Here is a 26,161-nt window from a genome sequence, read left to right as displayed (position 1 = left end):
TTTTGGAAGGATGATGCTTCTCCCTGGGCTCAGGGAGGAATCACAAGCAGCACTCAGTGCTCACTTAAATCATTGAGCAGTGCTGAAGGGAGGACAGATACAGCAATGCTGCAGAGGCACAGTGTCCATCAGATACTAGAAAAGTGAAGCAGATAGTGGACTGTGTTAGGAATGATGGCTCAGTAGTAGAAATTGTGCAAAGATACATAAGATCATCTTGCTTCTCATGCTTATTATAACAAAATAACAGGTCAACAGAATAATTAGCCAGTGTGACATTACAGAAATTCCCACCTGGTTACAGTGTGGCTGCAGACCTTAGGTACCTTTGGGCTGGCCAGAGCAAAAAACCCTGAATTACAATTACAACTTTTGATAAACTCATGAGAGCAGAACAGTGAATATTTCAGTAAGATTAAGAGAAAAACAAACAGGTTGCACTTGGTGGGAATGATTGGAGCATCCTGTTGTTAGGAGGTTCCTAGGTAGTATCGATTCATGGCCTTCAAGAACTACATAGTTGCTTGGGATTTATTTCTCAAGTAGTACCAATACTTTTCTTTATTTAGTCTCTCTCCAAAATTACAGACTTGCTATCTTTGTTACAGTCTGAAGAAAATTAGCATTCATGGCTGTATTTCTTGTGCTAGATGGTTTAATTACTATCTCCACCATGTTTTTCTTTCAGACAAAAAAAATCATCTTGCTAATTCTACCTTTAGTCTGTCAATTTCTACTTTTTGTTTGAATTTACTCTATCAAGAATGCCTTGGATCTGAAAAGCAAGGAAAGAATAATCTGAGCAAAGCAGGTGACAAGGGCTACAACAACATTTATGTAGTTGGTCTTTTCAATAACATTTGTTCTCTGAATTTAGCCTGCCAGAAAACTTCAAAGCAATTACAAACCTCCATCTAATAGTCATCATTCAGTTTTTCTGCTGTTGTAGTAACTAATTTTCTTCATTATTAGTACTAAACTCAAGAATATTTTTTAAAGCATGGATGATCACATTAAGTAAACTGTCCGTTCATTTTGTCCAGAAAAGAAGTTACCTAATTTTAAAGATGCAGAAAACACACAATGCCACTCACTTGAAAATTTGTCTGGACAGAGAATCAGACAAAAATTTATAAATTTTGGACTAGCTTACTTAAAGTTGTTTTAAAGAGACCCATACATATTAAATTAGAACTTTTTATCTGCAGTATACTCAAAGAAATCTCTTGCAGTCTTATGTTTTTTGTAATATTTCAATTGTTTCTAGGAATCAATACAAATAACACATATTGACTGCCTCTGTAAGATGTGGCAGCTGCACAAGTTAGTCACATTTTGATAGGAAATCAGATTTTTAAAACCAGAACTCTGTAGTCATACAACTTCCTTCCTATTAGAACAGCAAGGAAGAAATTCTAGCTTTAGTAGCCTGAGATGGAGTATATTTATGCTACCAAATTACATAACTGCCTGAAGTGGGGGAACTGGAAGCAGTGCACCAAGTTTTATGGCCATTGGCTCAGACACCCCTATTCCTATAACTAGTAGTAAAACAACTCTGTATTCTTCTACCACCAAAAGTAATGGTAAATTATCTGAGAAAAAGGAAACACCCATTTCAGGCAGGAGAGATGTCTTTATGACAACTTCCCTGGGGCTGGAGAGGACAGATTCTGGATTTTGTTTCTCTCTGACCTTGGCAATTCAGCATACTTTTCTCTGCTTAAGTGCCATATGTGTAAAATATGTGATGATAGGAGTAGTGCCTTATAACCTATGGGTCTGCAAGGACCAATCCATCAATGCTCCTCTGGCACTTTGATGCTTACAATGATGATAGCTATAAAAAGTGTACACATAGGGAAAATAATCCATTATCTACCCATGCAGAGGACAAACTCAAAATTCCATTTTTTGAAAGGAGTTCAGATTCAAGTGGCTGTTTCAAGATTCAACTGACTATTTTGATGATGGTCCATTAATCTTCTAAACTGGAGTTTGCAGATTTGGCTAATAATTTATGTCTTGTAAGAGCACAGGATAGCCCTGAACCTGAAAGATTACACATAGGCTTACTAAAAAAGTTAATTTATGTTGGTGAGCTGTCTTTGCTTTGGTTCCTGTCAGTGACACTGTCATTTTTAAAAAGACCTTATGCTTCAGGTTCAGAAAATCAATTGAGGAAAACCTTACCAGCCATTCCCTCAACATTCTGGGGTACATAATTAAACTACTAAGCTGGAAATATGAGCCATGTTTCCAGTTCCAGTACGAAAGGGAGTCAGTTTGCACAAATTCTGTCCTAGGGTCTGTCTTTTATCTAAGCAATACTGAATACCTGAGCCAGATCTCTTCCCACCCCTTGCCTTTCATTACATAATTTAGCAAACTTCATTTCTATGCCAGGAAAGGAGTGGCTGCCTTTTTGTCTTGTTACCACACACTGACCCAGAGATGCTGTTGCTCCCCACAGATCACCTGATCCTGTTCACATAATCTCCTTTGATCTACTTGGTCTCTAAGGATGAAGGTAGAATTGGTGCTTCCTGCCAATCTAAGAGCATGCTACCACCTAAAGGGAGAGATGCTGGACATGCCTTCTGCTTTTTCCTGCCAGGCTGTGAGCTGAAGCAGCTCCCCTGGCTGCACCCGAGCTGTTGCTGGGCAGGAGGTGGAAGTAAGCATCCAAGGGCAGGGGGGGAAGTGCGGGAATGAGGGTGGAAATGCTTTCCACAAGCAACAGGACTCCTGAAATGGGTCCAGACTTGAAATTTTTCTCAGGATCTTCTCAAGAGTGCTGTGTATTGGAAGGGGCTGGGGAAACATGCAGTTGCCCTCAGCAATTCCCCATGTGCTGTGTTTCTGCCACAGGTGCCAGAATGTGTGGGTGGGAAGTGGGTATGTGAGTGGTGGTGCTGGGTGGGTGCCTGTAGCAGGTTCATACAGGAGACACAAATAATCTCTGAATTCTGGGGCAACATCACAAACAGTAAGTATATTTCACTGTGTTCTCTGGAAAAGCAGGGAAATACTTTCTCCAGAAAACAGTTAATATAATTTTTTTATGATGCATTGTTGTGTCAGACTCAAGAGATTATGATCAATCATTACGGTAAATAGACATTTTAAACTGCTTTGTATTCAATCTCTGATTCAGTTTCAATTCCAGCCTCACCACAAAAAAGTACAAATATAATCACAATGCACAGCAATCAGGATTGCTGTGTACCTCAAAACAACCATTTGTAAAATAACTCAGTAAAGATGCTGCCTAACTCTTTTTTTGATGCAGCAAAAATCTTGGCAGGCCAATCTATACTCGAGTAGTTTATTCAGTCTCATTGGTAGGATGAACACTGCATAGAGGCTAATATTTAGTATTGTGCTGGAATCAGTTGGTTTAAAGCCTGTTTTCACCAGCCTCTGCAGCAGCAGGGAACAGGGCCTCCCTGTCTGTGCCTGCAGCCAAACCATATGCAGCATATGTTCAGCTGAGGCACTGCTGACACCCCCTGTCAGCATCTGGTAATTTTCCTAGCAGCTACAAGACTTACATGAAAGTTTTAATTCTGAAAGTCCTAAAGAGCCACAGACAGTACATTCCAGAATAATTGTTTTAACCAAAGAGCCAGAGGTGCACCTTTGTAACCAGCCAATTTCAGCAGGCTGAAGTATCATCTTTATACTTCACTGTACCAGGCCAAAAGATTCTTTGTTTGTGAGAAATCCTGCTGTTGTTCAGCTCATAAGCAGCTCTTGCTCAGTGTCCAGCCCTCAGAGTTATAGATACTGCTGCCTGAGAAACACTGAAATAACAATCATGCTGCTCCATGCACAGTATTCTATGGCTTGATTTTCCAACACTTAATCGAAGTACATCATACAAATAAAAACTTGGAAATTATTCAAAATTGACTGCTACATCTTTCACTGTTCCAAAGGCTAGGAAACCCTTCCTAAGGTTTACAGTAAGACACCATGACTTCTACTAAATCATTCAGCATCCCAATGAAGCATATTCTCTTTTCTCTCTTCTGAGTCTTGCTCCTCTCATTGCCTGGAGCACGAATACTACAGCACTGTTACTAGTAGAAACCAGCAAGCAATTTTTAGCCAAATCTCATTTTACTGGAACCTCTAAGCTTTTGAGAGCTTATTAGTTCAGATTTAACCTGGTATTAAATGAGAGAGAGTGAAATCCAGGCTTTATAGCAAGTATTAAACAGCTTTGCTAACACATAGTAATGAAAAGCAATTAGCATACGACCAAGTCCAGGCTCATTTCACTTAAACCAGGAACTGTTTTCCCAGGGAGGCTATTGAGTATTTGTGACTACTTTTTGCTGCAGTATTCTTACATGGAATCATGTGATGCTTTCATCCTATGCTGAGAGTTTTGGAAAATACTTCACTGGCATCAGCAACCCACTTTTGTTCTCATAAACTTCTACCTATTTCCTGACGTCCCTTAATGAGTAAACAACTCTTAACTTTTAAGTTGTTAGCTTAGCTAATTATGCTTAAAGTTACAGAGAAACCTCTCTAATTTACCAAAGACTCCTAAAAGCTCGGTTTTGTTTGGGTTTTTTGCTTATTTCCCTAGAAAAGCACAACAGCCAACTTGACAGTCATTACTCCAAGAAAACTGGCAGTCAGCAAGTTGCTTAATCCTCAGTTTACTTGCTGATTTCATACCGCAAGTTCAGTTAGAGTGCATGGCTAGAGCTGTGATCTTGCAAATGGTTTAAGTAGGTGATTCTCTGTTGTTGCATGCTTAAAATCACACTGATCTCAAGAGATAATCTACAATAAATGTGTGTGCACCTAATAGTTAAACTGGGGGAGTAAGGGCAAAGGCCAACAGCGTGATTGTTTATTTTAAAAAGATACGTTTATTAACGCACAGGTGTATTTGAATTAAAGTGAGACTGCTCCAACAGTTCTTAGAGCAGAACTGTGCCTTGGGCTTTGGCCAGCCTTAAGTATAAGCCTGAAAGCAAAATTCAGGTTTTATTTGTATTTCTGAATTTCTCTTTGCAGGTGAAATCAAAGAGTATCTCCTTCCCTGCCTAGCAGGAAAGGCAGGAGCTGCCATTTTGGAAGTAATTTGCCTTGTTTGTAGATGGAATTAAACCACATTACTTAAAGCTTTCAGGTCCTGTCTTTTTCCTTGCAAACAATGGGAGATTATTGTTTTTATCTGCATACAAAACAGTGAGAACAGCTTTTTAGAAACAGTATGTTACAACACTTTTTCAATGCCAAATACATTACAACACAGACCAACAGTGACGTCTTCTCCTGAAAAAAGTTTCATAGAAAGATAATACTTAATACTGTAATTTGCACAGGCTACACTGTAGTATGCTCACATTAAGATACATATAGTCACTCCATATTTCTCCTGGCTTCCCAAAATGTACACAACAGACCAGCTTAGTAGCCTTTGGCAAAGTCTGCCTTTCAAAATTTCTGAGTGACGGTGGAGGACAGCGCTCCAGCCCAGTGCCTTCAGTGATGACACACCAGTACACACAGCCACCAATGGCTCAGCTCTATGGCTGGATGGGCTTCTGCCCAAAGAAGGTGGGTCCAGGAAGCTGGAGTAATGCCAGGGAATTTGCCCCCCAATGACACTGCCAGTGGGATCTCCTTGAAGTCACAGAGTGCAAGCAGTCAGTTGCGTAGTGTGTGAGCTCCACAGAATAATGCCCAAATGGCTTTGCTAGATAAACTGCAGAGATTATCTGCAACTCTGAAAACCATATACACATTAACAGGGGGACAAACCACACTGCAGCCAACACACAAAACTTTAGATATTTTGATATTAGTCTCAGTCATGGTTTTGCACTTAACTGGAAAAACTAATAAAACCATAATTATAAAACGAAATTAATTACCGCCATATATACCTAAATGGTTATGCCTTCCAGCAGCCACTAACTACAATGTCGGCTCTTCTGGATAATATTTAATCTGCATATATGAAAATCCATTGCACAAAATATTGTCCAGTTCTAGTACAAACCTTGTTCCAGAAAACCTGCTTGGTTTTTTGAAAGAGCCTGTTGTTGCCTGGATTCTGGGCTCAGTTTGTTGAGCCCCCTGTAAGCCTTTAAATGCCTCTGGGAGGAAAAGGGACTCAGCATGATCCACAGTCACTACCTTGTGGGATTGAGCCTTAAGTTAATGTATAACAAACGGCTGCACAGCAGTGTGTGAAATCAGCAAGTTAAACATGCACTTGGAATAACTGTAACACAGAAGGAAGAATATTTACAGGACCATTTCATTAAAATCTTTGTCTTGAAGAGTCTTGTATGCAGCATTCCTATATATTTTCCAATAAAAAGGTAAGGTTTGGGAGTGTGCTGATGAAAGTAAAATTAAGTAGACAAGGCAGAAATAATCTAAAGTTGCAACCAAAGCCTTCTAGTTAAATATGGTGCAGACTGTGATCTGGTTATTATCAGCTGGAATCTACCCTGAGCAAGCTGCACCTGACAGCAAGGACAAAATGGATGACCCCGAATGGTACGCAGTGAATACATATCTGTGAAAGTGAAAATAACAAGGAACCTGAAAACTTTATCACGCAGCCCTAGTACAGGCAGGTGTCAGCAGCAGAGCCAAATGCCAAAATCATACCTGGTGATACTGAAGCAGATGAAAGAGGCAGAACTCAAAGGTACAATTATGTCTCCGAGAGCTGCGAAGTGGCACAGGAAGGCAATGGGGTGTGCAGCAGACACTGCTGGTGGGGAGCGGAGCTATCCCAGTGGCAGAACAGTGTGGAACAGCAGATAAACGCCTGCCAGGAATGCGCCAGGGACACGCGCCTCCCTGCTTTTCCTGCCTGGCATTCAGTGGGGGTGCAGCTCCACTTTCCCAGAGACCCACGTGAATCCCTGGCACCACGTACAGAAATATGGAGCCCCCCCTGGCTGTCCAGTCAGAAGGACCTGTACAGCTCTCTCCTGTAGATCCCTGTATAGAAGACACAGTTCTGTGTTACAGAAAATCTGCTGGAATGTGATTCAATCTTCCCTTTTTCTCCATAGAAGATATAATCGACTTTCAATTGCATATTTTTCTGAGTTAGAAAGATGTGAAGAATAACTGCAATTGTGAATGCAAGAGAACATTAATTCAAAGAGAAATTAATTTCTGTCTTGCAGTTCTCATAGTTATTCCACAAATAATCAAAATGAGAATTTTTAATGGCAATACCATATTAATTTCTTAAAATTGGAAATGCCAGCAGATTTCCTTAATAATAGGTTTACGTATCCAATATAATTTTCAAAACCTAATTAATAATTTATAATGAAGTACAAGGCTTCATATTATGTCTCATGCAATAATCTGAAACTCATACATTATGGAATTCTCTATTTCTAGTTAAATTCATTTTAGCTGAATGCTCTGCTGGGATCCCAGTACCAAGAAAGTTAACTGTATGGATAAAGAGGATAAAGACAGAACTATAACTCCACAATGTCTGGCTTATGCTCAAGGCCTTCACTAAAAAGGAGGAAGCAAACTCCTCAGAGCCATGCTCTTCTCATGCAAGACTGGGCTTTTACAACATTAAGGTTTCTGAGTCAGACACAAGGTCCACAAAAGTTGAGGGGACTTTCCCCTGCTTCTATAAATCTGTAAGTAAAGATTATTAAAAAAGCTAAGTCAAAGCAATTTTCTTGGTCTCAGGTCACTCATCAGGGTGCACATCTAGAGTGTTGACATGTAAATATTGATTTTGATTATGGTGCTGGGAGGGGAGAAAATGAAGAAAATACTAAATATATCTTTGATATTTTAGGAGAAACTGAAATGTGAATAATACTACATTGCACAAATTGATCTCCAGTCAATCTGCAACTCACAGAATAGCAGGCTGAGTTGAGGTTGGAAGACACCTCTGGATACCATCCACTCCAGCCCCCCTCACTGAAGGGTGGAGGTTGGAAGACATCTGTGGAGATCACCTGATCTAGCTCCCCTGCTCAAAGCAGAGTCAGCTAGAGCAGGCAAGCAGAGCTGTGTCCTGTCAAGTTTTAAATAATATTTTGAAGTCTACAAGGATGGAAATTCCAGAACATGTGTGGGCAGCCTGTTCCAGTATTTCAGCAATTTCAGAAATTTCCTATATTTCAGTTTGTGCAGATTGTCTCTTGCCCTTTTACTGGACACCAGTGAGAAGAGTCTGGCTCTGTTCTCATTATCCTCTTTACTGTTTCAGTCCCATCAGGTATTTATGCACCTTAATAAGATCCCCTCAGCATCCTCTTCCCCAGTATGAATGATCCCAGCTGTCTCAGCCTCTCATCATATGTCAGATGCTCTAGTTGGTGTAACAGGTACTACTCCTAGTTTTATATCCCCTGCAAACGTGCTGAGGGTGCAGTCCCATCAAGAATGTTGACCAGTACTGGCCACAGCACAGGTGTCTGAGACACAGCACTAGTGCCTGGCTTCCAGATGGACTTCATGCCATTGATCACACATCTTAGAACCCAGTGGTTCACCCAGTTTTACATCCCCTGACTATCCACTTGCCTAGTCCAGGCTTCTTCAGCTTGCCTGGAAGCATGTTATCAGAAACAGTGTCAAAAGTTTTGCTAAGACCGTGCTCTCCCCTTGTCCTTGGAGCTGGTCATTTTGGTTTTGGGAGGCTATCAGCTTGACCAGGCATGATTTCCCTTTTGCAAATCCATATTGACTACTCCAAACCACTTTCTTGTCCTTCATACGTTTGGAAGTGGCTTCCATGAAGATTTGATCCACCTCCTTCCTGGGGACTCGGCTGAGCTCCAGATTAACCTATACTTTCCCAGCTCTTCATTCCTATTCATAAAGGCCACCTTGTAACCCCCACAGACCAAACCCTGCCATGAAAACCCACTACACTCTTGTATTCTTCCATTTTATGTTTAAGTTATCAGGAGTTCCTTGTTCACCCATGCAGGCTTCCTACCATCCTTGCTTGATTTCCTGCTGATTGTAGGACTGGAGCATTCCAGAGGTGATTCTTGCCAGTCAAGAATCTTGACTACCTATCTTGACTCCAAGATATTATACCATAGAAATCTTCCAAGGATATTCCTGAAGAGGCCAAAGCCTGCTGTCTCGATCCCATGGCTGTGATCCTGCTATTTGTCCTGTTTCCTCCTCTAAGAATCTTGTACTCCATCACTATGGGTCCCTGCAGCCAAAGCTGCTCCCAGCCTTCACATGCTCAGCCATGTATCCTTGTTTGTAAGCTCAGGGAGGTCCAGCAGAGTGCTGTTTCTCATTGGCTCCTCAGTTGCCAGGGTTAGGAAGTTATCCCCAATGCATCCCAGAAACCTCCCGGATTGCTTGTGCCCTGCAGTGTTGTCTTTCTGGTGAATATGGGAATGGTTTAAGTTGCCCCTGACAACCAGGATTTCCATCATGAGGTGGTTTAACATCTAGTAATATTCATGCAGCTGCAAAATTTCTGTCTTTGATTGCTCATGGTTGGAAATTGTTTTCAGAGGACTGTTTCCTCTCTAGAAATTACTGTTGCATTTTGCAACCACTGCCAGCAGTCTCAACCAAAGCTAAGAAGTCTTAAGAAGGCTTGGACACTAAACACACAGTATAATTTTCATACTGGTGACCTGAGTTTGGACATGTCAACAAAACAATATATCTTTCCCATGCTGTATATGCTCCACAAGTACAAGAGTTGTCTTTCAGGCTTTTCTTCCACTACCTTTTGCTATCCCAAATCTCAGTTGAAAAATATGGAAACATGGAATACACAGTTCACCTACCAACAGTTCATGCCGAATCTTCTACTATGATCAGAACACAGCAAAACAGCAATAAAATAAATTGGAAAAAAAAAAAAGAAAGAAAAGAAGACAAAAGTAAGCATGTCTGCATGTTGCTGTATCAATTACATTAAGACTTCTCAGTCTTAACAGCCCCACACAATACAATACAAAGCAGGCTCTGAAAGAAGGGCAATTCCCCCTGCAAATATTTAGGTTAGCAACTGCAAAGTAATCCAGGCACAGCACTATTCATAAGACCAATTCATCACCAGGTCATACAAGGCAATTAGGCCTGGACATTAGATGTAGAGGGGAGCAGATTAACAACCACCAAGATGTTTTAAGTGATCCTGGTTTATTTTTAACAATATTTTAAAGCCTCTGAGAAGATTAATTCCTCAGCCCATGCCTCTGCATTCCCTTGCTGCTGCCAAGGTAAAATGATGTACTAATTGAGTTCTCAGCACAGGAATTTTCTTTTTAGGACTTGGGAGTGACTGTTTTGATGCTGCTGGTGTCAGTGTACAAAAAACACCACTTTCCTCCACCCTAAAAGTTTGATTTCTTTGCAACAGGATGAAAAGGTTCCTACAATTTTTCTCTTCCTTATTCTCTTTTTCATGCTCTCATGCAGAAAAGACACAGTAGATTACATCCATAAAAGCAAAACCTGCTAATGTATGTTCTTCAATCATGAGACCCTGTTTCATAGGGAAGATTGTAAAACCTTCAACAAGTACATTATGTACAAATGCAGAATTAACAGGATAAATGAGATAGTTCCTTACACTGCAGATAAAATGCAGCTAATAGAATAAAATACAATAAATATATCTATTGTGAAACATAGCAGATAACATGTCAATATTTAAAACTAAAATAAAAAAGTACACTGGAAATAAATAGAGAAATATCCAGGACAAAATCTTTAGCCATAGTTACGAATCTTGTTCTCAAGAGAAAATTGTTAGGAAGGACCTGCTGTCCAATTAAATTGGACAAAAGGCCATCTAACTATCCAGGTGGCTTAAGGAGGAACAAGAAAAAAGATGAACACAGAAAATTTTCCCTTTATTTTACTCTCCCATTTTCTGGGAGTCTACAATTTAGAGTCTTCCTAAATCACAGGCTGCATTCAGAGTACACTTTTTTCCAATCCTCTTGGGGCAGTTTTCCACAAATTTTTCTGCTTCCTCTCTGTTTGCATTAATTCTTTGGATTCTATATCCTCATATTTCACTGAATTTCCCATAATTATTTCCCACAGCTAACTGGTACTCCAAGTGAAATATATTCCTTTGGTTTGATTTTCATCTCCTGCCCAGATGATGCCACATCTATTTGAAAACCTAGTTGCGCCAGAGTGCCGAGAGCCGGGTGCCTCCAGCCTCCCAAATATGGGTATTGAACAAACAGGAAGGATGGGTTGCCAGGAGAAAATGAGAAAAGAGAGCACAGCTGGCAAGAAAACATATAGGCAAACATGCAAGTTAGGTTTTTGGACTATTGCCTAAATATTTAAATGGTGGTCATACTTGCTTCTTGTACCATTAGGAGGGGATTCCTGTTTTTTTAAAATCTCAGTGACTGTAATACATAAATGACAAACAAATAATTAATTCCTTAGAAGCATGATGTTCTCAATCTTTTATTTTCTTGCTTCTCTACATGCTTCTTGTACTGAATGCTGTCATTCAGTTTTTTAAGTAACATATTTAAGTCCGTTTTCTTACAAGCTGGAAAGTCAAAGCCCTACTGATGAATTCCACCAGTTCCCCAAAATTCACTTGTTCTCTCTCAGCAGCCAATGCACCAGGAAGTATAAATTTCCATGTTAACCTTTTCTCCAGTGTGTTCCACAAGTGTATGACAGTGAGGTATTTAGCAAACTTGACTATTTTCTTCCTGGATAACTAAGCTGTTCCATCAGCAACATACAAATGTTTAAACAACACAGCAACAAACCATGCACTGTGCCAAGTTCATTGTTGGGAGGTTACTTTTAATTACAAGGTCCTGATTAACACACTGGAACAAGGCAATAACTTACTTCAAACAGTTCCAAATCATTGTACTTAAAAATGCCGACCCTTGTCATAAGCAAGGACAAGTGACAAAAACAAAAGAAAACTGTTTTGGCTCTGAGTGAATTCCAAGTTCCATGACAGAACTTTGCAGAAACCCAGTAATCTATAAAAGCCAGCTTTCAAACATTAATTTTGTAGTACCATAAACAGCCAAACTCTTCCCCTTAGTAGCCCAAATCTCAAACTGATGGTATCATTCAGAAACTTATTTTTAAACAAGGTTTCTGTACAGGATTTTCCTTTTTAAATCTTGCATTGATTATTTTTAGTTGGTGCAACCTAGCATAACTTCCTCCTCTTTCTCCTCCTCCTTCTTATTATTATCATTATCATTATTATTTAAATACAGTTTATTTAGTCTGTTAACTGACTGAAGGATTTTACTCACACATTTTGCCCAGAGGCAGCATTATCTGTTTCTTAGAAAAAGCATTCTGGTTGTAATTCAGTCTCTGCAATTGTATTAATGCAGGGACAGATCATGGCTTTATTTGAAACTCTTAGCTGCAGTTCTTCCATATGGAAGTAAAACATGAAATTACCATATTTAGGACCTAGTTGAAAATACAAGAGAATAAGGAAGTGCGCTTCTCATCATAGCAATGTTAAGCATGGTAAAAATGAATCCAGAAGCTTTTGTAGAGAAGTTTTCTTCCTTAGAAAGAAGAAAACAACTGACAAAATGTGGGTTAAGCTGAGCAGCTTCTGCGCTGCTGCCTCAAGAGGGTACCTGGGTGAGTTGCTGAACATCTGAACTTTGAACATTACAACAGACTCTTACTTTCTATTGCCACACGTGCATGAAAGCCTCCTTTATTTTCTCATCCCAGGAAACGGAAGCCATATGAAAGAGAGCACCTTCAGAATACGTAAGCAGTGCTGGCAAGTTTAATCTAGAGCCATAGATTACAAATAAAATAGAAATCACACGGATAATTAATTTGTGAAAATCTCTACTCCTTAATTTAATCAGAAAACAAATTATAAATGTAACCAAGATAAATGATCAATTACATATTAAAGCTAATAGGGTGCAGCTGATAGGGCCTAGTAGTTAAAGTCAAAGTTGCTTTTATGTGGAGTTCAATGGGCGAGTCCAATAGGATGGTTTGGGTGAATGAAAGACATGAGCTGGCTTTAAATAAGACAGGTGGTTCTTCCACACCAATTAACTCTTACTTGATGCTACCTGTGCAGTGGGAAGTTGGCCTCCCAATAGCAGTGCTGGTAGCCAGGAGCATATGTAAGGTAAGCCCTGTGTTGGAAAGCCAGGTTACATCATGGTTAAACTGCTCTCGAATTTGTTTAACAAAATTAACCAAATCCAGTGTGTTTTCAGAGACCATAAAGCATTTCCATAACACAAAATAAAAACATGAAAAAAAATACAGAAATGCCAAATATGGCATTCTGATTGTGTAACAAAAACATCAAGTGAGATCAATGAGCCTTGCCTTGAAGCCAAGCAATAGTCCTACAGACTGCACTGTAATTGCAGGTCAGGCACTTCCCAGCTGAGTCAGGTAGAGAGGGCAGATGTGACACAGAGACAAACATCTCAGACATAAGTGATACTGTCCAAGTGTTAGTCTCTCACCTCTTCGTGCACGAGCCAGCACAGAGCTTGGAGGAAGTTGTGCTTATTAGCAGGGATTGAATTTGCTCCTGGTTGGACCCAGGATAAATGACCTGCTGACACAGTAGGTATCAGCCTTTCTCTGCAGTTCTTGTGTGCTGAGTACTCCTCAGCTCTCCTGCTGAACCTCAGGCTCAATGGAACTGTTAGATCAAAGAACTAATCAAAACAAGCTCTTCATTACTGCTGTATCCACTTATGATCAACCTACTTAAGACTCAAAATATTCTCATAAAACATGCACAAAATTTAGTCAAATTCAAAATCAAAGGTTGCTATGGAACATGTGGTGAGAGCAGTGCTGAGATAATTGACTGTTTCAAGGATTAAGTGTCCTGAACAGAGATCTTAGAACAAAGATGGATTTTGAAAAAAAATTTGGTGCTTTTCATTAGCAAGAGGCATAACATTCTTCTTCTCTTCCATTTTGCCTCCAGGAAGACAAAGAAGGGAAAGAGACAGTGGAATATTAAATGATGTAATACCTCAGACATATAATTCATCTTAATGATATAGGTGCTTTCTTTGTTAACTGGGCACTCTGTGCCAACAGTATAAGTACATAGAGATTTAGGAGGCTCTGTCTGTTCAACAGATGGCTGCTGAAATTTGCACTTGAAGCTCGATCAAAACTGTGTGACAAGTATCTCTTCTTATCACAATAATGTGTATTAAAATCTGTTTTCATGGCATCAAGTAATGAGACTTCGAGTAGCAAAAGTAAGCCATGTTTTGTGCTCCTAATGGATCACCACTGTATTTGACTAATATGAATTGGAGGTTTCAGACCCATAAACAATTTTCCTTCTGTTTAAAATTATCCAGCTAATACAAGTGAAACAACTTCTCCAGAACTGCATACCTACATACAATGTTAATACTTTGAGAACAACAGCAAAATCAAATTCTCAAAAGACCAAATAATATAAAGGACTGTCTCTCTCCCAGAACAGAACACTAACCAAAATAAGACATTTCATGTGCATTAGCAGGGATGGTTAAATACAGACTGATAACCATGTGACTACAGAACAGAAAATGTTATGCTTGTATTTGTAAAGGAGGAAGTTTGCCTGGGAAATTACCAGACTCTTTAGTCTGAATCTGAACTTCACAAGATTTTACAGTCAAATCTGAAGGCAGGATCAGCTGAGATGTGGGGAGCTCTGTTCCACGAGAAGGGGAATCATGTACCATAAAGAAATTGACAACAGTAAAGAGGAGTGGTAGCTGTACACAGTGAAAAGAAGAAGGTTAAGCAATTTCTGGGATCAATCAGGGAAGAATCAGGAAGAGGAAAAAGTGATGTGATGGTCTTTATGAATGTGGCAGTCAGGGCAAACACCGAGGCCCAAAGAGATCACTCACTGAGCCTGTAATTAAACAGGCCTTTGCCTCTACAGGGATGCAGGGCTGTCATTCCCTGATCAACAATGACTCCTTCTTCCTGTCTTAAGTTTAACAGGTCTGTTCTGTATGGAGCTACAGACCAGGAATCAGTGACAGAAAACACAGCTATTGCAGAGTAACATGTTTTTATAGAAGAATAAACCTGGTTTTATAGAGGAATAATGAATTCTGCATCATTTTTGTTTTTAGGGGGAGAGCAAAAAGTATTTGGGTTTTTTTCCTCATGGATTCTTTTACAGAAGGTCAGTATGGCTCAGCTGATGGCCCAAAGAATCAGTTTGGCTTGCTTTTTTCCCCAAAATTCATAGGCAAAGCATACAAATACAGCTGCAAAGCTCTTCCAGTCTCTGCCTCACCCAGCATAGAGCTGCTCAAATGGGCACTCTTAAAGCCCTGAGATCCAAAGTCACACCTCTCTTCACGCACATAGGGTTTAACACGCATGAGCTATTTAAACTCTTCCAGGAAGGTCAAAGGGAAGACTTACAACCAATATAACATAATACCTTTCATGTTCTCATTACCTGCCTACCACATCTGGTACCAGTGTTTTGTCATGAAGATCATATGTGCATGTTTGTCCTTGTGTGTATACAGTAATCCATCAGAGCATTCTTAGATTAATACAGTGTAAGACCATGACATGGCCCAGGTTGACTCCCTGACTACATGCTTGTCTCAGCATTCCACAATTCTACAATATGCTAGGGAAGAACAATTTCATACAGGAAAAAAATTCTTTTCTTTTAGTAAGTGGTGCCAGCCACTAAATCTCTAAATAGAGTGGTAAACCTGTCACAACTAGAAATAAAATCTCTTCATCACCAGATTCCAACTTGTGTGATTTTTCTTTTTGCTTCACTTTACTAATTGGTCAGCTGTGCCAGATAATTTGCTTAAGTCTAAAACAGACCAGAAAGCCTTAAAATAACATTGCAATGGTTAGGCTGTGCAATTTGAGTTGCTAGTTTTACATGGTGGGGATTTACATTGTCTTGGCTAGTCTTTGAATATATTGGCTCATAAAACTAAAGGTCTCTCCATGAGCAAATGATCTGTCTGCTGTCCCAGCAGTACAAAATAGCCACTGATTTCCTTGAAGATGGGTTTGCTTTTGACAGGTGCAAAAAAGAGTCTTGAGCCTGCCCCCTACCAAATCAATTCATTACACAACTGCCATTCAAAAGCTGTCCACGCTTCACAAAGCACATGAGCATTGCGGCTGCTGCTGCTGCTCTGTACTGCTGCAGGAGCTCAGCTACAGATGTAGTTCTCATCTGGCTGGGAAGCTTGTTAAAATCCTCTAATTAAAGCCCTCCATGGCCTTATTCAAGTCCTTCTCGCAGCCCTTGACCTTTTCCCCTCAGCTGGAACACATACAGGTATGGCAGTCTCCTATATCACAGCAGGCAGGAAAAGCATTATGGTGTCCAGCTCTTAGATTTTCCCATAAACACTTATGTCTTTTACACTTGGAATAGACAAGAATACTGCATCTTCATTTGCTCATAATAATAATTTTTCAAGCATCACAAACCACAAATATTTCTGCTACAGTCACATTAAAGGGTTCAATTTATCATAAATAATTTCTCTTTATCCCTTCCCCTTTAAGTATTGCATACGAAAAGCACTCATGCAACTCCTTAAGAGGCACCAACTTTTTTCTGAGTAACAGCCTTAGTTTATCAGACCAGCTTCATAAATTCTTGGAAATGAGTTCTGCTTACGCACTTCTAGGACTCTGAAAACAGAATAAGCAGAGAAAGTGGCATCAAGGACTGGCAAACCACTCTGTTCCTTGTGTGTTGGAATCTAAAGGACAGTTATATTTAGAAGACAAAAACTGCAGGAGAAACAGGGACTGAAACAGATACAGTAAATAGACGATGTTCTTTTCAAACCTCATGGGACAAGAGGAAAAACAAAAACTTGTAATTTAATATGTGATTCTCTGGGAAGATTTATAGCCCCTCTGAGAACAGATGACATGTTATGCCACTATCAGGAATGCCATTGCAAATTGGAAGAAAGGCAACAAGTACCAATTAGCCACTCACAACTTTGGCATATTTGATTGTTATTCATTCGAGATTTGCTTGCTGATTGTACTAATCAACAAAAATGAAAAAGCCTTTGGAAAGGACTTATAATGTCGACAAAGAAATCCTCATTTCACTGAAAAGTGCATATTTGGTGCTCTATGTCTTCAGGAATTATGCCCATCAATTTGTTTAACCTAAGGGCATGAAAGAAGAGGGCAAGGAAAAACTAACTTGGTTTTACATTCCCTTATGAGCCTTACCTGCTCAAACAGTACCTTCTTCCATCCAAAAATGCAGTCTTATTAGAAAAGGAGGAATTAGACCACTTGCCAAGGATTTCTACATAACCCATGACTGAGCCTACCAGAGGCTACAGTGAGACAATGAGACCCTCAGGCATGCTGCTGCCATGCATGTGCACATCCTGCAAACGGGATGTGGGGCATAGCCCATCATGTCCATGAGACAAAATCCCTGTCCATAGGCAGAAACACCTGGCTCTCCTAGAGCTTCTGGGGATTCCTGTATCTCCAACAATGAATTTACTTCAGAGCATGACAAGTGTCCACACCACACAGTGCAGTCACGATTTTATGTCTACCACGTCATTCTCCTGGAGAAACTGGCTGCTCATGGCATGGACAGGTGCACTGTTTACTGGGTAAAGGCTCTGAGGCCAGAGTGTGGTGATGAATGTACATCCATCTGGCAGATGGCCAACAGTGGTGTTTCCAAGAGCTCACTATTGGGACCTGCCCTGTTTAATATCCTTATTGGCTATCTGGATGAAGGGATACTCAGGGTTTATCTTAGAAGAACTTTATAACTAATTTCAGGCAGAATCAAAGAACTCAGTCCTGGAGTTCTTATCTATGATATCATATCTATCATATCTTATCTATCTTATCTATGATATCAGCTGCAGTGAGGCAGAGTGGAAGCCCGCCAAGGTGAATGGGAATTCAGAGAGCTTTGGATGAGATCCCATAAGAGCAAAAGGTTGCAGAAGTGAGGCCCAAAGCAGATCACTGACCATTACAGTAAAGTCAGCCAGGCTCACTCCACTACTAATACTGTTATAGTGACATAACACACTGGTGTCCACCTTTGCTGGACTGCAGGCTTCTCTGTGATGATTTAGGGGCAGGAAACAGTTGGGGACTGTTTGCCCTGGCACACAGCATGGAGCAAGCACTGTATCTGGGGAGAATGAACCCATTCCTTCCAATCCCCTTGCAAATCCCTACAATGTGAGTTGAAGAGCTTTAAGTTACTGCCATTATTCTACTGTTAAGTTTTCACATGTATTCAACCCCCTACACAACACAAATTATTCTAATTTTAGGATTTAGCTTTAAAACCATTTAGAAAACCTAATTTGTCTCTCAATCACACCTCAAGGCCCAAGCTCAGGGGCACACAGCTGTCAAAAATCTTCAAGAGGAAATGTGAAGGGGAAGGGAAGAAAAGCAACCCTTCTGTTAAGCTCTGTACAGGCAGGGGAATCACTGGGTACTTCTACAGCCACTTGCATGGAGTAAATAGACTCAGAGTTCTGCATGAATTCTGCACACCATGCCTGGCAACAAATCTAGAATCCCAGGCAGCTCTTTCTCCTTTACAAGACATTATTGAGGAACCTGTGGCATTCTTTAGGAAAGTAGTTGTGACAGGGTTCTCTCAGGGAAAACAACAGTCCCCCAGGTGGTGACAGAGCTGGAAGGAGGTGGCACAGGCTGGCCAATGTGAGCATGAAAGCAGCAGCAGGATCCAGGCAGAAGAGCAGGAGTGGACCGGGCTGGAGGAGATGTGAAAGCAATGAGGAAGGACCATCACATCCTGAGTGGCTGAGGAGAGCAAGGGGTGGGGAGGAGAGATCTGAGAAAATGACAGAGGGGCCTCCAAGTGGTGACCTGGAGAGGCAAGAAAGAGCCATCACGTGAAGCTGGGCCTAACCAAATGATTCTTCTCTCTTGGCAATGAAGGAAAACTTATGGAAATGTGCAGATTAAGCAAAGGAGTGAAGAGCTAGAATAACAAAGAGCTACAGTAATGTGAAAAGGCAGGTAGAAAAAAGAAAATATCACTGGAACAGGTCATCACTTTTTTTGTTTGTTTGTTTGTTTAAAGAGTGAAAAAAACCAAAGCAACACCAGACACTTTCAGCTCACAGGACCAGCCAGCATATACACAGCTCACCTGAGGTCTGTGGCCTTGGCAACATTGTGAGTGTTTTATTTTCACTGACATAAACCATTCATTAACCATTTCTCCAGTGCATTAAGCATAAACAAGCTTTCATTTCACACAGGTATTTCTTCCTGCCACTGTGATTTCATCTCCTAAACCAAATATTTTTATGCATGGAACCACTGAAAGAAAACAAGTCTGAGACTTCCCACTAATTATTGCATTTCCCAGGAGTTCTCCTGCAGTGTCTGGAACCAGAGTCTCCTGCCACACGTTTTATTTTGTGGAGTCTTTCCATTTTACGACTTTTGAAGCAACTGGTAGTGTTTATTGATCTTTCCACACAGCTGTTCTTTTCCTACAGGAGCACTGAGAGCACTGTTATTCTTTGGTCTGTTACATGAGGCCCTATTTTCTGTTTCAGAGAGTTGAGGAGGCAGAAGCTTTTTAAGACTCTGAGGTTGTGGGTGTAAAGAAAGCAGAAAATGCTACACACTGGCTTCACTTTCACAGTAAAAAATGTGCTTGTGTGATGAATTTCAAAATCCCATGAGCTAACTATCCAAATGAGACTAGCTGTGATACATAAGGATAAGGTGGGGGAATTGCCAGAGATCTGTGCTGGAAAAGGAGGTATGAGCCATGGGCAGCTCTACAGGAGAAGGATGTAGAGCATCTGCACAAAACAACTCCAGCTACACATATGCAGATTCCAGCACATCTCCTCATGTCCCAGACAACACTTGAATCCCCTCAGCAGCTTATACTATTCTCAGGCATCCTAACTAATTTCTAATATTGAGAGATCAGACATGAACAGGAATGACCACACGGACATACAAGACCTGATGCATGCAATAACAAAAAACACAAGTGCTCACGACCCCCAAATAACCCCAAACTGGGGATAGCATCACTCGAGAGTGGACTAGGTTTCAGACTTCTGCTCGGGCCGCAGTCCCAGGGGACCCCAGAGCCGCACAGCCCCACGGCTCGGCCGAGGCTCGGCTCCGAGGGGCGCGCCTGGCAGCCCGCAGAGCCCCGCTCCCCCCTGGGTGTTCCCAGAGCCATTCCCGGGACACGGCAGCTCCGAGGGGCGCGCCTGGCAGCCCGCAGAGCCCCGCTCCCCCCTGGGTGTTCCCAGAGCCATTCCCGGGACACGGCAGCTCCGAGGGGCGCGCCTGGCAGCCCGCAGAGCCCCGCTCCCCCCTGGGTGTTCCCAGAGCCATTCCCGGGACACGGCAGCGGCGGTCACGCTCGGAGGAGCGGGATGCCTGGTGGACGCTCGTAACTTGACAAGCGAGCAGGGAAAGAGCACGAAAGGAAACTCGTGAAAGAAAATACCTGCCTTACCGTTCTGCCGACTCCTCAGAAAGCGCAGCAGACGCTTGCATGCACAAAGCTTTCCCAAAAATCACGTAAGGATCTCCGCTCAGCGGGAAGAAAAGCAGGGGCGCTCTCGTTCTCCCCGAACCGCCCCTGCTTGCGAGCAGCCGGCTTTCCCTCCGTGAGGATTCCCAGCCCTCCAAGCGCCCGGGGGTCCCGAAGGCGCCGCCGCCCCCGGAGCCGTTCCCCTGCCTGCTCCGCTCGGGGGCAGGAACAGCTGGGAGGGTGTCAGCACAACACGCTCCATAAATTCTCCCCCAGTCTTCTGTAGACCTAAGTCCTTGAGAAAAATGACTAAATCCCGTCGTTTGTTGACATAGTAACCACATTTAAGTTTTTGCCCCCTTCAGAAGCCCTCTGCATAAAACAATTCATTATGTAAAAGATTTATCCAGTGCAACGTGCTGGTTTGTGTGGTTTTATTTGTCCAAGGAAGAAATAAAGAGACTGGACGTTTATACTCTAGATTTCCCACCCAGACCAAGGGGTTGCTTCATTACAGCAGATAACATTAAGGACTTCCACGAGTCTTTGAAGGAAATGTAACACCAAGTAAAAGGGGGGAAAAAAATCATTATTCAGATAAACAGCCCATTTCTAATACCTAAGTGATGCAAAATTTTAGGAACTTTTCAGGAGGTCACAAAATGTTTTGTATTTTCCCCCTAACTTATTCACATATATTTATCTGATTTCTTCAAAGATGATTAGAATATTTTAAAAGTTCCCAACTAAATTTGTGAAACTACAGCGGATACTGTGAGAAAGAGCAAAGGGTCAGAAACAAGTGAAGCCTGTGGAAGACTTTGCTTTCCCAATTCTATGGAGATGAGCCCTATGGAGATGAGCTCTTTAGTCTCCGGGCAGTGGAGAGAAGAAAGATAAAAGAGAATTGTGCTGCAGGGATCACGTGGGGTTTAATGTGTTTTAATGCAACCCCTCATCCAAACTGCTGCCACCCTACACAGACCTGCATGCAGATTTCCAGCCTTTTTACTGGTAATTTAGGGAGCAGCCTGGCAGGCTTGTGCAAACCATGCTACCCTGCAGGGCTTTTTTGACCCCAGTTGCAAAAGGGTGGGGGTGGGGGGTAAAATAACAAAACCCGAACCTTGGTATTTCGAGTTGAAAAGAGTCTTACAAGCAACGTTTCGCTGTTTTAACTCAATGTTGCCTTAAAAACTACTTGATTTACAAATTTCTTTCAGGGTCTAATTGTGTGTTATTTACTACAGACAACTTTCTCTCTGATCCGGGTTAAATGTATGCTTAAGCTCGAAAGCAGCAGAGCACATAGAGTGAGATATCTAGCATTTTCCTCCAGCCTTGAAATTCATTACAATTGACCATAACCTTCCTCTCAATACCCAGGCAACTTCATTTTCTTCACATCATGCTCATCTTCTTCTTCTCCCCTCCCCTCCAAAAACAAAACAACACAAACTAAACATAAACAAAACGAAACAAAAAAATCGGGTAAATTCTTAATCCACATCTTTTTACGGGCAATAGCTGAGAATCATTTCCAGAGCTGTCATTTAAATGAGAAAAGAAAAGAGGAAAGAAAGGAGAAGCTTTAATGTGCTTTCGTAGCTTTGGAAGTCACACCCTTTGATGACATTTCATTACATTTTTTTAAGGATAGAGTCTGAAATATAGTCCCAGCACCAGTACATATTTCTCAAATTATCACCAGCTCATATATTGACCCCATACAACTATATAGGTGCTATTTTAAATGTTGTATATGTTTTAAGAAACTGGTAGTTATTATGAAGTTTGTAAAGCTCTGTTGTAAAGCTCTGGCTCTGCTGTATATTTCACTGTGCATATGACAACAAAATATTTTCAGTGGATAAGGTTTAGTACAGTTTTTAATACATTTCAAATCAGGTCTAAAAGGGTGGACCACTGACCCTGTACTCTGGCTCCATTCATGAAACCTATGGAACTATTGAAAGTGTTTGTACCTCTGGTGGCTCCAAGGTGGTGGGAAGGAGCTACACTTCTGGCCAGATCTTCTTTGGACTTGCTGTTGAGCTCAGTCTGACACTGCACCTGAGCAGCAAGGCTCAAGATGAGAGTCACCCTCATCTTTTCCGTGCATCCCTTGCCGCCAGTCTGTGTTTGCTTTGCACTGCAAATGTGCTGGGGCAACTGAGGCAGCCGTTCAGCGGGCTGATCCAGTTGAAAACCAATGGACCCAAAAGCCATCATTTTCTATTTCATCAGCTTGTTAAGCTGAGCTGGCTACAGTTGTGCAACTGCTGGATGCAGTCCAGGCAGATGGGTGGGCAGTGCAGTGGGGCAGCAGAACAGCAGCCCCCTGTTTCTCTAGGTTATTTGTATTTTTAAATTTCCATCTAAGCTTGTTTGTGCCTGACCTCTCCCAGTCAAATGGGATAACGCTCTTTCCTTGTCCTACAGATTGTAAACCTCTGGCTATAGGAAATCAGAGTTTTCACCAACTCAAAAACTCAACTTCGAATAATGTATCATCATCTAGCAAAAAACAATAAAATATACGAGAAGTTAAACCGATTTATTTCTGTACATTGTGCATACCAAACAAATATTCCAATGTTAGCAAAATTGTAAGTACTAAAGTCACTCTTCTTTTTGTAAATTGAGCCCAGATCCACGAAATAAGCTATCAGTTGGGAGTAAGGGTGGGACGTGAAGTCGCATATGTTCTATATTATTTTTCAATATCGTTTGTGCTAAGTCTGTTTAGCTTTGTTTTTCTGAAAACTTTTAACCAAAATGTGAAAATAACCTGCTTGCACTTTTTACTTAAAAATGATATCATAATTAGATTGTCTTACCCCACATAGATAACTAAGAATTGTATTAATTTGACAACATCATCCACAGGATTTCATAAGATAACAGAAGGTTGCACAAGCACACTTACTAGACCTGCTATTGAAGATGAACCTCTACACTGATGAGATGGCAGAAAACTCCTACGGCCTTTAGTAACGGTGTTCCAGAAAGGAAAGGAGTGAATGAACCCAAGAAATAGGCTCTGGCCCAGAGCCATTAGCAGCTGCTTAGTGCTATGTTTGCAAATGCTCTGGTTCCTGTAGAAACACCTAATCCTTCCTGAATTCTGGCCAGCATTTATGGTTAAGTGCAGACAGTAAAAGGCTGTTCTCATTACCTCCTTCTTATCTGTATGGTCCGTTTTGTGTGACAATGGATTTTCAGCTAGAATTTTAAAGCTTAATTATTCTGGTCACGTATTCGGCATCTATTTACATTGCAATGGGTGCCTAAGACCTATTTGCTGGGGGATGCACGGTGGGGTGAGAGTTTTGGGTACTGCCTTAGCCATAGGTAACAAAACAATACAAGGAAAGCACAGGAACCCACAAAGCCCTTAGTGCAAATCATAAACTTTCTATAGGCATTCTTGAACTCTGCTATAGAATGTGATACTGATTTATGTCCAGCAATGGAAGTCTCAAATATCCTTTCAACAGTGTCTGGAGGGATTAGCAGATTGTCAGAGCTGGGGCTGAGAACTCTTTCCCATTTTAGGATTGACCTCCTAGGTGCTCCGGCCATAAATAGAGTTTCACAGAATTATTTCCTTGGGGTCCTACTCAGTCCAGCAGACACAGCTCACAAAAAGCCACAAAATACTGAGGCAAGCTGAAAAGGCAAAACCCAGAATAAAAGCATGAAGGAAACAAACAAGGTTTGTGGTCCACTCTAAAAAGCTAAAGCTGAAATTCCTGGTTTTTGAAGGGATGCCCCTTACCCAAAGCAGGCCAATGAACTGAGCTCATTTCGTGGCTGTTTCACTTGCTCAAGCTTTCTAAACTTTGTGCACATACCTCTGTTCAGTATGGTGTTCTGGAAAGTATCTTAGCATTTCTTATTTTTGATCTTTATTGATTGTGGCCCCTAAATACAACAGTTGTGGATATATCAGCTACAGCAAATAGACCATGACTGATGAGGTAAGCATCCTGTATTCAAATGGGGGTGCAAGTGCTATGTGTTTGCTGCCTACAGCTCTTGATGATGATGCTGTGCCACTCACAGCAGCAGCTGGTGATGAAACAGCTGTCCTCTTTATGCTGGAGCTGGAGTTGGTCTGACTTTACCAATACCTGATCTATCCCTCTCAATGAGTAGAAAAATCCTCATTTTCTTCCTGTGGGATTGTTTTGCCCTGTATTAACTCCTTTACCAGCTCACCACAGATTCAAGATGAGCATCAGTGATGCTCCAAGGGAAATAGTAGGAGTGCACACAAGTGGAAAGGGAAGAGAGGCTGCCTGGAACTTTTTGGCAGCAGTTATCTTTAAGCCCAGTTCAGATATACTGCCTGACTGTACCCTTGGGACACAGCTAGAGATGTTGTCCAGGCCACAGATTAACAGGGTTAAGAGGTTATTTCTTTATCCCTCTCACACTTCCATGAAGATTACAGCCTCCTCAGACCTGCCAACAGGGTGGCACCTTTTGTATCCCCTCAGTCTCAAAATGATCTGGAAAACAAAAAATCTCCTGTGAAAATCCCTGAGGCTAGTACAGATCATTTTCACAGAAGTGTGCCAGGGAATGACGAAATGAGCAATTATATCACTGCATCAGAGGGTAAGGTTTCACCAGGTGCATGCCTTAATGCTTTATTACCATTGAAACAGGGCAAAGTCTCCTCTCTTGCTCCTGGACAGTTGTCTTTGCCCCCTCCTCATGCCAACTCCACTGTTCCTCTGAACAATTGGATGAACCAGTTCAGCTCACTTAACTGACAGAAAAAGCTTTTTTTATTTTCCCTGTTTTTTATAGCCTGTGAAATGAACCAGCTCATACAGGTGATGGAGCATTCAGAACATGCAGTCAGGAACCCGGACCATGCTTGGGCTGGAGTGCATTGTGATGGGAAAGAAGGGAAAGAAGGGCTCAGTGTACACTAACATCTTAACATGGGTCAGCTGCAGCCTCCCCTGAACAATAGCTCTTATTGCTATTTCCTAGCTGAGCCTGAGATCTGTCCCAGCACATACTTTACAAGCTGTGGTGAGGATAGATGGATGGTTTGCACAATGCTGGGGACCTTTCATCTCCTCTCAAGGAAAAGCTCTTTCTTGACATAGACAGGCACAAGTCCCAGGAAAGTGTTATTTTGTTTAAAGCTGCTGTGCAGCTTCTTTGCCCTTCAGGGACCTGGGAGCTTTGAATCACCAAGGCATCCATTCAGATGATGCAATACTTGTACCTCCATGCACTGCCAGAGGACAGTAGGAGAAAAATCGGGAAAACCAGTGGAAGATTAATTACTCTCTTTTCATCGGGCCTTGTTACATTCATTTGAGCTCCTGCCTTCTGATTTACCAAGTTACCTTGGTGATTCTTGACTGCTTTGCTTGCAAGCCTACACCAGCTCCACTCCAGCCCAGGTACAGATGCTGACATCAGCTTCCTCCTCCCGCTGGCACTTGCCTGCTAATGAAATACAACTGCGTAGAGGAGGAAGGAAATTCAGGGAGTGTCAAATACCAGCCTGAGTGCCAGCATACCATAGCAGGCTGGTGCAGTCACCCCTGGCTTTTCTTCAGAAGGATTTGGAGAATGTCACTTCTT

General features: G+C 41.5%; 1 protein-coding gene across 4 annotated transcripts in view; it reads right to left on the bottom strand.

The window, feature by feature from the left end:
• SPATA13 (spermatogenesis associated 13) overlaps positions 1 to 26,161 on the bottom strand; it is a 145,957-nt gene that overhangs the window by 51,439 nt on the left and 68,357 nt on the right. Inside the window, exon 1 of one of the 4 annotated variants that reach the window (XM_071434054.1) lies at positions 20,519 to 20,980. The exons of 2 other annotated variants lie outside the window; for them this stretch is intronic. The gene's annotated coding sequence lies outside the window, so the exon portion shown is untranslated. Of the gene's footprint in view, positions 1 to 20,518; positions 20,981 to 26,161 lie in introns of those variants that run through there. One more of the 4 variants, XM_071434052.1, reaches the window with a different exon arrangement.

The sequence above is a fragment of the Agelaius tricolor genome, unplaced genomic scaffold (genome assembly GCF_023055355.1).
Source record: "Agelaius tricolor isolate 1412-34295 unplaced genomic scaffold, bAgeTri1.0.p SCAF_9, whole genome shotgun sequence".
Taxonomy (NCBI): Eukaryota; Metazoa; Chordata; class Aves; order Passeriformes; family Icteridae; genus Agelaius; species Agelaius tricolor.
This window is presented reverse-complemented; position numbering and strand designations above follow the sequence as displayed.